Here is a 16,468-nt window from a genome sequence, read left to right as displayed (position 1 = left end):
ATGTTTTTATAAGAGATTCTGGTAGAAAATGACTGCAAAGCTGTTTTACTGATGGGAAAAACGTTTTTAGGTCACAATTGGTGCTCTATTTACATGATTCTGACTTGAAACATGTTTTTATAAGAGATTCTGGTAGAAAATGACTGCGAAGCTCAATAAGTGAAGGAAACAATGTTTTCAGGCCACAGGAAGCTGTTTGGGGGCTAAATTCACATGTTTCCGACATAGAGACATAACAGCTTCTGGTAGAAAATGACTGCAAAGCTGTTTTACTGATGGGAAAAACGTTTTTAGGTCACAACAAGGTCTTTGGTTAAGGAATTTACATGATTCTGACTTTTAACATGTTTTTATAAGAGATCTGGTAGAAAATGACTGCAAAGCTGTTTTAGTGATAGGAAAAAACATTTAGGTCACTGGAAGCTCTTTGGTTAAGCAATTTACATGATTCTGACTTGAAACATGTTTTTATAAGAGATTCTGGTAGAAAATGACTGCAAAGCTGTTTTACTGATGGGAAAAACGTTTTTAGGTCACAACAAGGTCTTTGGTTAAGGAATTTACATGATTCTGACTTTTAACATGTCTTTATAAGAGATCTGGTAGAAAATGACTGCAAAGCTGTTTTAGTGATAGGTAAAAACATTTAGGTCACTGGAAGCTCTTTGGTTAAGCAATTTACATGATTCTGACTTGAAACATGTTTTTATAAGAGATTCTGGTAGAAAATGACTGCGACGCTGTTTTAGTGATAGGAAAAAACATTTAGGTCACGAGATGCTCTTTGGTTAAGCAATTTACATGATTCTGACTTGAAACATGTTTTTATAAGAGATTCTGGTAGAAAATGACTGCGAAGCTCAATAAATGAAGGAAACAATGTTTTCAGGCCACAGGAAGCTGTTTGGGGGCTTTATTCACATGTTTCCGACATAGAAACATAACAGCTTCTTGTAGAAAATGACTGCAAAGCTGTTTTACTGATGGGAAAAACGTTTTTAGGTCACAACAAGGTCTTTGGTTGAGCAATTTACATGATTCTGACATTGTAACATCGTTTTAGATTCTGGTAGAAAATGACTGCAAAGCTCAATTAGTGAAGGAAACAATGTTTTCAGGCCACAGGAAGCTGTTTGGGGGCTAAATTCACATGTTTCCGACATAGAAACATAACAGCTTCTGGTAGAAAATGACTGCAAAGCTGTTTTTTGATGGGAAAAACGTTTTTAGGTCACAACAAGGTCTTTGGTTAAGCAATTTACATGATTCTGACTTTTAACATGTTTTTATAAGAGATTCTGGTAGAAAATGACTGCAAAGCTGTTTTACAGATGGGAAAAAACGTTTTTAGGTCACAATTGGTGCTCTATTTATACATGATTATGACATTGTAACATCTTTTTAGATTCTGGTAGAAACTGACTGCAAAGCTCTTTCAGTGAAGGAAACAATGTCTTTAGGCCACAATAAGCTCTTTGGTGCTCAATTTACCTGAATCTGACTTAGAAAATTCTTTATAAGAGATTCAGTTAGAAAATGACTGCAAAAGCTGTATTAGTGGTGGAAAAGACTTTTTAGGTCACAATTGGTGCTCTTTAAATGATTCTGACATAGTAACATCTTTTTAGATTCTGGTAGAAAATGACTGCAAAGCTGTTTTACTGATGGGAAAAACGTTTTTAGGTCACAATTGGTGCTCTATTTACATGATTCTGACTTGAAACATGTTTTTATAGGAGATTCTGGTAGAAAATGACTGCGACGCTCAGTAAGTGAAGGAAACAATGTTTTCAGGCCACAGGAAGCTGTTTGGGGGCTAAATTCACATGTTTCCGACATAGAGACATAACAGCTTCTGGTAGAAAATGACTGCAAAGCTGTTTTACTGATGGGAAAAACGTTTTTAGGTCACAACAAGGTCTTTGGTTAAGGAATTTACATGATTCTGACTTTTAACATGTTTTTATAAGAGATCTGGTAGAAAATGACTGCAAAGCTGTTTTAGTGATAGGAAAAAACATTTAGGTCACTGGAAGCTCTTTGGTTAAGCAATTTACATGATTCTGACTTGAAACATGTTTTTATAAGAGATTCTGGTAGAAAATGACTGCGAAGCTCAATTAGTGAAGGAAACAATGTTTTCAGACCACAGGAAGCTGTTTTGGGGCTAAATTCACATGTTTCCGACATAGAAACATAACAGCTTCTGGTAGAAAATGACTGCAAAGCTGTTTTACTGATGGGAAAAAACGTTATTAGGTCACAATTGGTGCTCTATTTACATGATTCTGACTCGAAACATGTTTTTATAAGAGATTCTGGTAAAAAATGACTGCGAAGCTCAATTAGTGAAGGAAACAATGTTTTCAGGCCACAGGAAGCTGTTTGGGGGCTAAATTCACATTTTTCCGACATAGAAACATAACAGCTTCTGGTAGAAATTGACTGCAATGCTGTTTTACTGATGGGAAAAAACGTTTTTTTAGGTCACAGGTCTTTGGTTAAGCAATTTACATGATTCTGACTTTTAACATGTTGTTATAAGAGATTCTGGTAGAAAATGACTGCAAAGCTGTTTTAGTGATAGGAAGAACCATTTAGGTCACGAGAAGCTCTTTGGTTAAGCAATTTACATGATTCTGACTTGAAACATGTTTTTTATAAGAGATCTGGTAGAAAATGACTGCAAAGATGTTTTAGTGATAGGAAAAAACATTTAGGTCACTGGAAGCTCTTTGGTTAAGCAATTTACATGATTCTGACTTGAAACATGTTTTTATAAGAGATTCTGGTAGAAAATGACTGCGAAGCTCAATTAGTGAAGGAAACAATGTTTTCAGGCCACAGGAAGCTGTTTGGGGTCTAAATTCACATGTTTCCGACATAGAAACATAACAGCTTCTGGTACAAAATGACTGCAAAGCTGTTTTACTGATGGGAAAAACGTTTTTAGGTCACAATTGGTGCTCTATTTACATGATTCTGACTTGAAACATGTTTTTATAGGAGATTCTGGTAGAAAATGACTGCGACGCTCAGTAAGTGAAGGAAACAATGTTTTCAGGCCACAGGAAGCTGTTTGGGGGCTAAATTCACATGTTTCCGACATAGAGACATAACAGCTTCTGGTAGAAAATGACTGCAAAGCTGTTTTACTGATGGGAAAAAACGTTTTTAGGTCACAACAAGGTCTTTGGTTAAGGAATTTACATGATTCTGACTTTTAACATGTTTTTATAAGAGATCTGGTAGAAAATGACTGCAAAGCTGTTTTAGTGATAGGAAAAAACATTTAGGTCACTGGAAGCTCTTTGGTTAAGCAATTTACATGATTCTGACTTGAAACATGTTTTTATAAGAGATTCTGGTAGAAAATGACTGCGAAGCTCAATTAGTGAAGGAAACAATGTTTTCAGACCACAGGAAGCTGTTTTAGGGCTAAATTCACATGTTTCCGACATAGAAACATAACAGCTTCTGGTAGAAAATGACTGCAAAGCTGTTTTACTGATGGGAAAAACGTTATTAGGTCACAATTGGTGCTCTATTTACATGATTCTGACTCGAAACATGTTTTTATAAGAGATTCTGGTAAAAAATGACTGCGAAGCTCAATTAGTGAAGGAAACAATGTTTTCAGGCCACAGGAAGCTGTTTGGGGGCTAAATTCACATTTTTCCGACATAGAAACATAACAGCTTCTGGTAGAAATTGACTGCAATGCTGTTTTACTGATGGGAAAAACGTTTTTTTAGGTCACAGGTCTTTGGTTAAGCAATTTACATGATTCTGACTTTTAACATGTTGTTATAAGAGATTCTGGTAGAAAATGACTGCAAAGCTGTTTTAGTGATAGGAAGAACCATTTAGGTCACGAGAAGCTCTTTGGTTAAGCAATTTACATGATTCTGACTTGAAACATGTTTTTTATAAGAGATCTGGTAGAAAATGACTGCAAAGATGTTTTAGTGATAGGAAAAAACATTTAGGTCACTGGAAGCTCTTTGGTTAAGCAATTTACATGATTCTGACTTGAAACATGTTTTTATAAGAGATTCTGGTAGAAAATGACTGCGAAGCTCAATTAGTGAAGGAAACAATGTTTTCAGGCCACAGGAAGCTGTTTGGGGTCTAAATTCACATGTTTCCGACATAGAAACATAACAGCTTCTGGTACAAAATGACTGCAAAGCTGTTTTACTGATGGGAAAAACGTTTTTAGGTCACAATTGGTGCTCTATTTACATGATTCTGACTCGAAACATGTTTTTATAAGAGATTCTGGTAGAAAATGACTGCGAAGCTCAATTAGTGAAGGAAACAATGTTTTCAGGCCACAGGAAGCTGTTTGGGGGCTAAATTCACATTTTTCCGACATACAAACATAACAGCTTCTGGTAGAAATTGACTGCAATGCTGTTTTACTGATGGGAAAAACGTTTTTTAGGTCACAGGTCTTTGGTTAAGCAATTTACATGATTCTGACTTTTAACATGTTGTTATAAGAGATTCTGGTAGAAAATGACTGCAAAGCTGTTTCACTGATGGGAAAAACGTTTTTAGGTCACAATTGGTGCTCTATTTACATGATTCTGACTTGAAACATGTTTTTATACGAGATTCTGGTAGAAAATGACTGCAAAGCTGTTTTACTGATGGGAAAAACGTTTTTAGGTCACAACAAGGTCTTTGGTTAAGGAATTTACATGATTCTGACTTTTAACATGTTTTTATGAGACCTGGTAGAAGATGACTGCAAAGCTGTTTTAGTGATAGGAAAAAACATTTAGGTCACAATTGGTGCTCTATTTATACATGATTCTGACATTGTAACATCTTTTTAGATTCTGGTAGAAACTGACTGCAAAGCTCTTTTAGTGAAGGAAACAATGTCTTTAGGCCACGGGAAGCTGTTTGGGGGCTAAATTCACATGTTTCCGACATTGAAACATAACAGCTTCTGGTAGAAAATGACTGCAAAGCTGTTTTACTGATGGGAAAAACGTTTTTAGGTCACAACAAGGTCTTTGGTTAAGCAATTTACATGATTCTGACTTTTAACATGTTTTTATAAGAGATTCTGGTAGAAAATGACTGCAAAGCTGTTTTAGTGATAGGAAAAAACATTTAGGTCACTGGAAGCTCTTTGGTTAAGCAATTTACATGATTCTGACTTGAAACATGTTTTTATAAGAGATTCTGGTAGAAAATGACTGCGACGCTGTTTTAGTGATAGGAAAAAACATTTAGGTCACGAGATGCTCTTTGGTTAAGCAATTTACATGATTCTGACTTGAAACATGTTTTTATAAGAGATTCTGGTAGAAAATGACTGCAAAGCTGTCTTACTGATGGGAAAAACGTTTTTAGGTCACAATTGGTGCTCTATTTATACATGATTCTGACATTGTAACATCTTTTTAGATTCTGGTAGAAACTGACTGAAAAGCTCTTTCAGTGAAGGAAACAATGTCTTTAGGCCACAATAAGCTCTTTGGTGCTCAATTTACTTGAATCTGACTTAGAAAATTCTTTATAAGAGATTCAGGTAGAAAATGACTGCAAAAGCTGTATTAGTGGTGGAAAAGACATTTTAGGTCACAATTGGTGCTCTTTACATGATTCTGACATAGTAACATCTTTTTAGATTCTGGTAGAAAATGACTGCAAAGCTGTTTTTCTGATGGGAAAAACGTTTTTAGGTCACAACAAGGTCTTTGGTTAAGGAATTTACATGATTCTGACTTTTAACATGTTTTTATAAGAGATTCTGGTAGAAAATGACTGCAAAGCTGTTTTAGTGATAGGAAAAAACATTTAGGTCACGAGAAGCTCTTTGGCAATTTACATGATTCTGACTTGAAACATGTTTTTATAAGAGATTCTGGTAGAAAATGACTGCAAAGCTGTTTTACTGATGGGAAAAACGTTTTTAGGTCACAATTGGTGCTCTATTTATACATGATTCTGACATTGTAACATCTTTTTAGATTCTGGTAGAAACTGACTGCAAAGCTCTTTCAGTGAAGGAAACAATGTCTTTAGGCCACAATAAGCTCTTTGGTGCTCAATTTACCTGAATCTGACTTAGAAAATTCTTTATAAGAGATTAAGGTAGAAAATGACTGCAAAAGCTGTATTAGTGGTGGAAAAGACTTTTTAGGTCACAATTGGTGCTCTTTACATGATTCTGACATAGTAACTTCTTTTTAGATTCTGGTAGAAAATGACTGCAAAGCTGTTTTACTGATGGGAAAAACGTTTTTAGGTCACAACAAGGTCTTTGGTTAAGCAATTTACATGATTCTGTCTTGAAAAATGTTTTTATAAGAGATTCTGGTAGAAAATGACTGCAAAGCTGTTTTACTGATGGGAAAAACGTTTTTAGGTCACAATTGGTGCTCTATTTACATGATTCTGACTTGAAACATGTTTTTATAGGAGATTCTGGTAGAAAATGACTGCGACGCTCAGTAAGTGAAGGAAACAATGTTTTCAGGCCACAGGAAGCTGTTTGGGGGCTAAATTCACATGTTTCCGACATAGAGACATAACAGCTTCTGGTAGAAAATGACTGCAAAGCTGTTTTACTGATGGGAAAAACGTTTTTAGGTCACAACAAGGTCTTTGGTTAAGGAATTTACATGATTCTGACTTTTAACATGTTTTTATAAGAGATCTGGTAGAAAATGACTGCAAAGCTGTTTTAGTGATAGGAAAAAACATTTAGGTCACTGGAAGCTCTTTGGTTAAGCAATTTACATGATTCTGACTTGAAACATGTTTTTATAAGAGATTCTGGTAGAAAATGACTGCAAAGCTGTTTTACTGATGGGAAAAACGTTTTTAGGTCACAACAAGGTCTTTGGTTAAGGAATTTACATGATTCTGACTTTTAACATGTCTTTATAAGAGATCTGGTAGAAAATGACTGCAAAGCTGTTTTAGTGATAGGTAAAAACATTTAGGTCACTGGAAGCTCTTTGGTTAAGCAATTTACATGATTCTGACTTGAAACATGTTTTTATAAGAGATTCTGGTAGAAAATGACTGCGACGCTGTTTTAGTGATAGGAAAAAACATTTAGGTCACGAGATGCTCTTTGGTTAAGCAATTTACATGATTCTGACTTGAAACATGTTTTTATAAGAGATTCTGGTAGAAAATGACTGCGAAGCTCAATAAATGAAGGAAACAATGTTTTCAGGCCACAGGAAGCTGTTTGGGGGCTTTATTCACATGTTTCCGACATAGAAACATAACAGCTTCTTGTAGAAAATGACTGCAAAGCTGTTTTACTGATGGGAAAAACGTTTTTAGGTCACAACAAGGTCTTTGGTTGAGCAATTTACATGATTCTGACATTGTAACATCGTTTTAGATTCTGGTAGAAAATGACTGCAAAGCTCAATTAGTGAAGGAAACAATGTTTTCAGGCCACAGGAAGCTGTTTGGGGGCTAAATTCACATGTTTCCGACATAGAAACATAACAGCTTCTGGTAGAAAATGACTGCAAAGCTGTTTTTTGATGGGAAAAACGTTTTTAGGTCACAACAAGGTCTTTGGTTAAGCAATTTACATGATTCTGACTTTTAACATGTTTTTATAAGAGATTCTGGTAGAAAATGACTGCAAAGCTGTTTTACAGATGGGAAAAACGTTTTTAGGTCACAATTGGTGCTCTATTTATACATGATTATGACATTGTAACATCTTTTTAGATTCTGGTAGAAACTGACTGCAAAGCTCTTTCAGTGAAGGAAACAATGTCTTTAGGCCACAATAAGCTCTTTGGTGCTCAATTTACCTGAATCTGACTTAGAAAATTCTTTATAAGAGATTCAGTTAGAAAATGACTGCAAAAGCTGTATTAGTGGTGGAAAAGACTTTTTAGGTCACAATTGGTGCTCTTTAAATGATTCTGACATAGTAACATCTTTTTAGATTCTGGTAGAAAATGACTGCAAAGCTGTTTTACTGATGGGAAAAACGTTTTTAGGTCACAATTGGTGCTCTATTTACATGATTCTGACTTGAAACATGTTTTTATAGGAGATTCTGGTAGAAAATGACTGCGACGCTCAGTAAGTGAAGGAAACAATGTTTTCAGGCCACAGGAAGCTGTTTGGGGGCTAAATTCACATGTTTCCGACATAGAGACATAACAGCTTCTGGTAGAAAATGACTGCAAAGCTGTTTTACTGATGGGAAAAACGTTTTTAGGTCACAACAAGGTCTTTGGTTAAGGAATTTACATGATTCTGACTTTTAACATGTTTTTATAAGAGATCTGGTAGAAAATGACTGCAAAGCTGTTTTAGTGATAGGAAAAAACATTTAGGTCACTGGAAGCTCTTTGGTTAAGCAATTTACATGATTCTGACTTGAAACATGTTTTTATAAGAGATTCTGGTAGAAAATGACTGCGAAGCTCAATTAGTGAAGGAAACAATGTTTTCAGACCACAGGAAGCTGTTTTGGGGCTAAATTCACATGTTTCCGACATAGAAACATAACAGCTTCTGGTAGAAAATGACTGCAAAGCTGTTTTACTGATGGGAAAAACGTTATTAGGTCACAATTGGTGCTCTATTTACATGATTCTGACTCGAAACATGTTTTTATAAGAGATTCTGGTAAAAAATGACTGCGAAGCTCAATTAGTGAAGGAAACAATGTTTTCAGGCCACAGGAAGCTGTTTGGGGGCTAAATTCACATTTTTCCGACATAGAAACATAACAGCTTCTGGTAGAAATTGACTGCAATGCTGTTTTACTGATGGGAAAAACGTTTTTTTAGGTCACAGGTCTTTGGTTAAGCAATTTACATGATTCTGACTTTTAACATGTTGTTATAAGAGATTCTGGTAGAAAATGACTGCAAAGCTGTTTTAGTGATAGGAAGAACCATTTAGGTCACGAGAAGCTCTTTGGTTAAGCAATTTACATGATTCTGACTTGAAACATGTTTTTTATAAGAGATCTGGTAGAAAATGACTGCAAAGATGTTTTAGTGATAGGAAAAAACATTTAGGTCACTGGAAGCTCTTTGGTTAAGCAATTTACATGATTCTGACTTGAAACATGTTTTTATAAGAGATTCTGGTAGAAAATGACTGCGAAGCTCAATTAGTGAAGGAAACAATGTTTTCAGGCCACAGGAAGCTGTTTGGGGTCTAAATTCACATGTTTCCGACATAGAAACATAACAGCTTCTGGTACAAAATGACTGCAAAGCTGTTTTACTGATGGGAAAAACGTTTTTAGGTCACAATTGGTGCTCTATTTACATGATTCTGACTTGAAACATGTTTTTATAGGAGATTCTGGTAGAAAATGACTGCGACGCTCAGTAAGTGAAGGAAACAATGTTTTCAGGCCACAGGAAGCTGTTTGGGGGCTAAATTCACATGTTTCCGACATAGAGACATAACAGCTTCTGGTAGAAAATGACTGCAAAGCTGTTTTACTGATGGGAAAAACGTTTTTAGGTCACAACAAGGTCTTTGGTTAAGGAATTTACATGATTCTGACTTTTAACATGTTTTTATAAGAGATCTGGTAGAAAATGACTGCAAAGCTGTTTTAGTGATAGGAAAAAACATTTAGGTCACTGGAAGCTCTTTGGTTAAGCAATTTACATGATTCTGACTTGAAACATGTTTTTATAAGAGATTCTGGTAGAAAATGACTGCGAAGCTCAATTAGTGAAGGAAACAATGTTTTCAGACCACAGGAAGCTGTTTTAGGGCTAAATTCACATGTTTCCGACATAGAAACATAACAGCTTCTGGTAGAAAATGACTGCAAAGCTGTTTTACTGATGGGAAAAACGTTATTAGGTCACAATTGGTGCTCTATTTACATGATTCTGACTCGAAACATGTTTTTATAAGAGATTCTGGTAAAAAATGACTGCGAAGCTCAATTAGTGAAGGAAACAATGTTTTCAGGCCACAGGAAGCTGTTTGGGGGCTAAATTCACATTTTTCCGACATAGAAACATAACAGCTTCTGGTAGAAATTGACTGCAATGCTGTTTTACTGATGGGAAAAACGTTTTTTTAGGTCACAGGTCTTTGGTTAAGCAATTTACATGATTCTGACTTTTAACATGTTGTTATAAGAGATTCTGGTAGAAAATGACTGCAAAGCTGTTTTAGTGATAGGAAGAACCATTTAGGTCACGAGAAGCTCTTTGGTTAAGCAATTTACATGATTCTGACTTGAAACATGTTTTTTATAAGAGATCTGGTAGAAAATGACTGCAAAGATGTTTTAGTGATAGGAAAAAACATTTAGGTCACTGGAAGCTCTTTGGTTAAGCAATTTACATGATTCTGACTTGAAACATGTTTTTATAAGAGATTCTGGTAGAAAATGACTGCGAAGCTCAATTAGTGAAGGAAACAATGTTTTCAGGCCACAGGAAGCTGTTTGGGGTCTAAATTCACATGTTTCCGACATAGAAACATAACAGCTTCTGGTACAAAATGACTGCAAAGCTGTTTTACTGATGGGAAAAACGTTTTTAGGTCACAATTGGTGCTCTATTTACATGATTCTGACTCGAAACATGTTTTTATAAGAGATTCTGGTAGAAAATGACTGCGAAGCTCAATTAGTGAAGGAAACAATGTTTTCAGGCCACAGGAAGCTGTTTGGGGGCTAAATTCACATTTTTCCGACATACAAACATAACAGCTTCTGGTAGAAATTGACTGCAATGCTGTTTTACTGATGGGAAAAACGTTTTTTAGGTCACAGGTCTTTGGTTAAGCAATTTACATGATTCTGACTTTTAACATGTTGTTATAAGAGATTCTGGTAGAAAATGACTGCAAAGCTGTTTCACTGATGGGAAAAACGTTTTTAGGTCACAATTGGTGCTCTATTTACATGATTCTGACTTGAAACATGTTTTTATAAGAGATTCTGGTAGAAAATGACTGCAAAGCTGTTTTACTGATGGGAAAAAACGTTTTTAGGTCACAACAAGGTCTTTGGTTAAGGAATTTACATGATTCTGACTTTTAACATGTTTTTATGAGACCTGGTAGAAGATGACTGCAAAGCTGTTTTAGTGATAGGAAAAAACATTTAGGTCACAATTGGTGCTCTATTTATACATGATTCTGACATTGTAACATCTTTTTAGATTCTGGTAGAAACTGACTGCAAAGCTCTTTTAGTGAAGGAAACAATGTCTTTAGGCCACGGGAAGCTGTTTGGGGGCTAAATTCACATGTTTCCGACATTGAAACATAACAGCTTCTGGTAGAAAATGACTGCAAAGCTGTTTTACTGATGGGAAAAACGTTTTTAGGTCACAACAAGGTCTTTGGTTAAGCAATTTACATGATTCTGACTTTTAACATGTTTTTATAAGAGATTCTGGTAGAAAATGACTGCAAAGCTGTTTTAGTGATAGGAAAAAACATTTAGGTCACTGGAAGCTCTTTGGTTAAGCAATTTACATGATTCTGACTTGAAACATGTTTTTATAAGAGATTCTGGTAGAAAATGACTGCGACGCTGTTTTAGTGATAGGAAAAAACATTTAGGTCACGAGATGCTCTTTGGTTAAGCAATTTACATGATTCTGACTTGAAACATGTTTTTATAAGAGATTCTGGTAGAAAATGACTGCAAAGCTGTCTTACTGATGGGAAAAAACGTTTTTAGGTCACAATTGGTGCTCTATTTATACATGATTCTGACATTGTAACATCTTTTTAGATTCTGGTAGAAACTGACTGAAAAGCTCTTTCAGTGAAGGAAACAATGTCTTTAGGCCACAATAAGCTCTTTGGTGCTCAATTTACTTGAATCTGACTTAGAAAATTCTTTATAAGAGATTCAGGTAGAAAATGACTGCAAAAGCTGTATTAGTGGTGGAAAAGACTTTTTAGGTCACAATTGGTGCTCTTTACATGATTCTGACATAGTAACATCTTTTTAGATTCTGGTAGAAAATGACTGCAAAGCTGTTTTTCTGATGGGAAAAACGTTTTTAGGTCACAACAAGGTCTTTGGTTAAGGAATTTACATGATTCTGACTTTTAACATGTTTTTATAAGAGATTCTGGTAGAAAATGACTGCAAAGCTGTTTTAGTGATAGGAAAAAACATTTAGGTCACGAGAAGCTCTTTGGCAATTTACATGATTCTGACTTGAAACATGTTTTTATAAGAGATTCTGGTAGAAAATGACTGCAAAGCTGTTTTACTGATGGGAAAAACGTTTTTAGGTCACAATTGGTGCTCTATTTATACATGATTCTGACATTGTAACATCTTTTTAGATTCTGGTAGAAACTGACTGCAAAGCTCTTTCAGTGAAGGAAACAATGTCTTTAGGCCACAATAAGCTCTTTGGTGCTCAATTTACCTGAATCTGACTTAGAAAATTCTTTATAAGAGATTAAGGTAGAAAATGACTGCAAAAGCTGTATTAGTGGTGGAAAAGACTTTTTAGGTCACAATTGGTGCTCTTTACATGATTCTGACATAGTAACTTCTTTTTAGATTCTGGTAGAAAATGACTGCAAAGCTGTTTTACTGATGGGAAAAACGTTTTTAGGTCACAACAAGGTCTTTGGTTAAGCAATTTACATGATTCTGTCTTGAAAAATGTTTTTATAAGAGATTCTGGTAGAAAATGACTGCAAAGCTGTTTTACTGATGGGAAAAACGTTTTTAGGTCACAATTGGTGCTCTATTTACCTGATTCTGACTTGAAACATGTTTTTATAAGAGATTCTGGTAGAAAATGACTGCGAAGCTCAATAAGTGAAGGAAACAATGTTTTCAGGCCACAGGAAGCTGTTTGGGGGCTAAATTCACATGTTTCCGACATAGAGACATAACAGCTTCTGGTAGAAAATGACTGCAAAGCTGTTTTACTGATGGGAAAAACGTTTTTAGGTCACAACAAGGTCTTTGGTTAAGGAATTTACATGATTCTGACTTTTAACATGTTTTTATAAGAGATCTGGTAGAAAATGACTGCAAAGCTGTTTTAGTGATAGGAAAAAACATTTAGGTCACTGGAAGCTCTTTGGTTAAGCAATTTACATGATTCTGACTTGAAACATGTTTTTATAAGAGATTCTGGTAGAAAATGACTGCAAAGCTGTTTTACTGATGGGAAAAACGTTTTTAGGTCACAACAAGGTCTTTGGTTAAGGAATTTACATGATTCTGACTTTTAACATGTCTTTATAAGAGATCTGGTAGAAAATGACTGCAAAGCTGTTTTAGTGATAGGTAAAAACATTTAGGTCACTGGAAGCTCTTTGGTTAAGCAATTTACATGATTCTGACTTGAAACATGTTTTTATAAGAGATTCTGGTAGAAAATGACTGCGACGCTGTTTTAGTGATAGGAAAAAACATTTAGGTCACGAGATGCTCTTTGGTTAAGCAATTTACATGATTCTGACTTGAAACATGTTTTTATAAGAGATTCTGGTAGAAAATGACTGCAAAGCTGTTTTACTGATGGGAAAAACGTTTTTAGGTCACAATTGGTGCTCTATTTATACATGATTCTGACATTGTAACATCTTTTTAGATTCTGGTAGAAAATGACTGCAAAGCTGTTTTACTGATGGGAAAAACGTTTTTAGGTCACAACAAGGTCTTTGGTTAAGCAATTTACATGATTCTGACTTTTAACATGTTTTTATAAGAGATTCTGGTAGAAAATGACTGCAAAGCTGTTTTAGTGATAGGAAAAAACATTTAGGTCACGAGAAGCTCTTTGGTTAAGCAATTTACATGATTCTGTCTTGAAACATGTTTTTATAAGAGATTCTGGTAGAAAATGACTGCGAAGCTCAATAAGTGAAGGAAACAATGTTTTCAGGCCACAGGAAGCTGTTTGGGGGCTAAATTCACATGTTTCCGACATAGAGACATAACAGCTTCTGGTAGAAAATGACTGCAAAGCTGTTTTACTGATGGGAAAAACGTTTTTAGGTCACAACAAGGTCTTTGGTTAAGGAATTTACATGATTCTGACTTTTAACATGTTTTTACAAGAGATCTGGTAGAAAATGACTGCAAAGCTGTTTTAGTGATAGGAAAAAACATTTACGTCACTGGAAGCTCTTTGGTTAAGCAATTTACATGATTCTGACTTGAAACATGTTTTTGTAAGAGATTCTGGTAGAAAATGACTGCGACGCTGTTTTAGTGATAGGAAAAAACATTTAGGTCACGAGATGCTCTTTGGTTAAGCAATTTACATGATTCTGACTTGAAACATGTTTTTATAAGAGATTCTGGTAGAAAATGACTGCGAAGCTCAATAAATGAAGGAAACAATGTTTTCAGGCCACAGGAAGCTGTTTGGGGGCTAAATTCACATGTTTCCGACATAGAGACATAACAGCTTCTGGTAGAAAATGACTGCAAAGCTGTTTTACTGATGGGAAAAACGTTTTTAGGTCACAACAAGGTCTTTGGTTAAGGAATTTACATGATTCTGACTTTTAACATGTCTTTATAAGAGATCTGGTAGAAAATGACTGCAAAGCTGTTTTTCTGATGGGAAAAACGTTTTTAGGTCACAATTGGTGCTCTATTTATACATGATTCTGACATTGTAACATCTTTTTAGATTCTGGTAGAAACTGACTGCAAAGCTCTTTCAGTGAAGGAAACAATGTCTTTAGGCCACAATAAGCTCTTTGGTGCTCAATTTACCTGAATTCAATTCAATTCAATTCAATTTTATTTATAGTATCAAATTTATAGAATCTGACTTAGAAAATTCTTTATAAGAGATTCAGGTAGAAAATGACTGCAAAAGCTGTATTAGTGGTGGAAAAGACTTTTTAGGTCACAATTGGTGCTCTTTACATGATTCTGACATAGTAAAATCTTTTTAGATTCTGGTAGAAAATGACTGCAAAGCTGTTTTACTGATGGGAAAAACGTTTTTAGGTCACAACAAGGTCTTTGGTTAAGCAATTTACATGATTCTGACTTGAAACATGTTTTTATAAGAGATTCTGGTAGAAAATGACTGCAAAGCTGTTTTAGTGATAGGAAAAAACATTTAGGTCACGAGAAGCTCTTTGGTTAAGCAATTTACATGATTCTGTCTTGAAACATGTTTTTATAAGAGATTCTGGTAGAAAATGACTGCAAAGCTGTTTTACTGATGGGAAAAACGTTTTTAGGTCACAATTGGTGCTCTATTTACACGATTCTGACTTGAAACATGTTTTTATAAGAGATTCTGGTAGAAAATGACTGCGAAGCTCAATAAGTGAAGGAAACAATGTTTTCAGGCCACAGGAAGCTGTTTGGGGGCTAAATTCACATGTTTCCGACATAGAGACATAACAGCTTCTGGTAGAAAATGACTGCAAAGCTGTTTTACTAATGGGAAAAACGTTTTTAGGTCACAACAAGGTCTTTGGTTAAGGAATTTACATGATTCTGACTTTTAACATGTCTTTATAAGAGATCTGGTAGAAAATGACTGCAAAGCTGTTTTAGTGATAGGAAAAAACATTTAGGTCACTGGAAGCTCTTTGGTTAAGCAATTTACATGATTCTGACTTGAAACATGTTTTTATAAGAGATTCTGGTAGAAAATGACTGCAACGCTGTTTTACTGATGGGAAAAACGTTTTTAGGTCACAACAAGGTCTTTGGTTAAGGAATTTACATGATTCTGACTTTTAACATGTTTTTATAAGAGATCTGGTAGAAAATGACTGCAAAGCTGTTTTAGTGATAGGAAAAAACATTTCGGTCACTGGAAGCTCTTTGGTTAAGCAATTTACATGATTCTGACTTGAAACATGTTTTTATAAGAGATTCTGGTAGAAAATGACTGCAATTAGTAAAGGAAACAATGTTTTCAGGCCACAGGAAGCTGTTTGGGGGCTAAATTCACATGTTTCCGACATAGAAACATAACAGCTTCAGGTAGGAAATGACTGCAAAGCTGTTTTACTGATGGGAAAAAACGTTTTTAGGTCACAACAAGGTCTTTGGTTAAGCAATTTACATGATTCTGACTTTTAACATGTTTTTATAAGAGATTCTGGTAGAAAATGACTGCAAAGCTGTTTTACTGATGGGAAAAACGTTTTTAGGTCACAATTGGTGCTCTATTTACATGATTCTGACTTGAAACATGTTTTTATAAGAGATCTGGTAGAAAATGACTGCAAAGCTGTTTTAGTGATAGGAAAAAACATTTAGGTCACGAGAAGCTCTTTGGTTAAGCAATTTACATGATTCTGACTTTTAACATGTCTTTATAAGAGATCTGGTAGAAAATGACTGCAAAGCTGTTTTTCTGATGGGAAAAACGTTTTTAGGTCACAATTGGTGCTCTATTTATACATGATTCTGACATTGTAACATCTTTTTAGATTCTGGTAGAAACTGACTGCAAAGCTCTTTCAGTGAAGGAAACAATGTCTTTAGGCCACAATAAGC

The sequence above is a fragment of the Sander lucioperca genome, chromosome 23 (assembly GCF_008315115.2).
Source record: "Sander lucioperca isolate FBNREF2018 chromosome 23, SLUC_FBN_1.2, whole genome shotgun sequence".
Classification (NCBI taxonomy): Eukaryota; Metazoa; Chordata; class Actinopteri; order Perciformes; family Percidae; genus Sander; species Sander lucioperca.
Note: the sequence above shows the minus strand (reverse complement) of the source record.